The sequence below is a fragment of the Mus caroli genome (assembly GCF_900094665.2).
Source record: "Mus caroli chromosome X unlocalized genomic scaffold, CAROLI_EIJ_v1.1 GL456233.1, whole genome shotgun sequence".
In the NCBI taxonomy this organism is placed as follows: domain Eukaryota; kingdom Metazoa; phylum Chordata; class Mammalia; order Rodentia; family Muridae; genus Mus; species Mus caroli.
This window is the reverse complement of record NW_018388438.1, coordinates 118,892-120,488: the sequence shown is the minus strand read 5'-3', so window position 1 is coordinate 120,488 and position 1,597 is coordinate 118,892. Positions and strand designations below refer to the sequence as shown.

Genomic DNA, 1,597 nt, shown 5'->3' with positions numbered 1-1,597 from the left:
TTGATGTAGAAATTAGGGCTCTAGAGAGGTAGTAAACTGCAAAGGTCACACAAGGAATTAAAGTAAAATTAAGAATCTGAGTTTCCAGACTCACAAGTTTGTTTTAGTCTGAACTGTCACCATTTGCTATCTTAATTTTATAGATGGGGTGACTAAAGCATCCTAAGAATGTTGACAGCCAAGTTCCTGCCACTGAAGCAGGACTGAAAATTTTATTTTAAATATAAGGCTTGACTTTATTTCTTTCTGGGTGTGAGAAGGAAGACATCCTCCTTCTTATTAAACTACATAATGGGCTGAAGATAATTTAGAGAAATATTTGTTTTTCTCTCTAAGAGTAAATTAAGGTTGCTTTATTATTTTATTTTGAGAACTTGGACAGTCCCAAGGAGGCTCTATAAAGGCAGGAATCCAGAACACCTAACACAAAAGAAGGCACTTAATAAATATTTGTTGTTAAACCTATGACACACTGAAGGAAGAAAGGGAATGTAGGTTGGGTAATGGTTTCCCAGAGGATGATGGATGGACAATCATTAGTGCTGAAAAAAAGTGGGAATGAATGAGGAAAAGAGGTTGGGGGGGGCCTTAAAGGAGAAGCTCAATCTTTATCAGATTGAAACTACAGATGACCAGCAAATGTTGAGTGTCTTGTGATTGGTAGAGATATTTAAATAAGGCCCCCTTAAAATTATTATCCACCCCCACAACCCCATTCCCCTTTAAATTTTGTTTCAATCATTACCCAGGGACCGGATACAGAGATTCCTATGGGGAGTTCTAATGGGTCGATTCAATTTCAGCTGGATGACGCCACTTAGCCAAGCATTAAGAGCTACAGCTCCGGGAAAGCCACGACACATAGAGGGGGAGAGAAAGAAATTATAGCAAGGAGCAATAAATCCCTTCCCATCCTCCCCTATAACCCATTCACAAGACCTCCAGAAACCGTCTGCATTCACAAAACAGCCAGCTAGCTGAGCTGAACACACAGTGCAACCTCTCCCTACACACGTACTGCCGCAGATCATATACCAACACACCCAGAGCTGTATAAATAATCACACCACTAGCGGTATCTATTGCTCCGTTGAGATACCCTGTGTCTACAACTGCAGTTTCTGCTGCTTCAGTTCTTCTGACAGATTGGAGGAGACGGAGGTGGAGGTGGGGACCAAAGGGAGGTGGGGGAGTAGGTAAGGAAGGAGGAAGGGGAGGGGGAGGGGAAGAGGAGGGGAAGAAAAATATTGGAGGAGGAGGGGGGAAAAGAAACTGGAGGAGGAGGAGGAGGAGGAGAAGGGGGAGGAGTAAGAGGCGGAGGAGGAGGGGGAGGAGAAAGAGAAGGAGGTGGAGAAAGAAGAGGAGGAGGAGAAAGAAGAGGAGGAGGTGAACTTACCCTGCTGAGCTTTCTTTGGGGAATACGTGCATCAAGATTCAGCTCTGCATGTAAAATCTATACGGTGTGTCTGCTACTACAGGTCTGAATTTCACCTCCCACCCCCACCCCCACCCCCACACACCGCCGATTTTTTTGCTCTCCCTCTCTCCCTCTCCCCCTCTCTCTCCCCCTCCCTCCTCTCTCTCTCTCTCTCTCTCT

At 45.0% G+C, this 1,597-nt stretch overlaps 1 protein-coding gene across 1 annotated transcript in view; it reads left to right on the top strand.

Annotated features, from left to right (window-relative positions):
• Positions 1–1,386: 1,386 nt before the first annotated feature.
• The window catches only part of Spry3 (sprouty RTK signaling antagonist 3), a 9,887-nt gene continuing 9,676 nt past the window's right edge, over positions 1,387–1,597 (top strand). The window contains exon 1 of the mRNA XM_021154172.2: positions 1,387–1,460. The gene's annotated coding sequence lies outside the window, so the exon portion shown is untranslated. The remainder of the gene's footprint in view (positions 1,461–1,597) is intronic.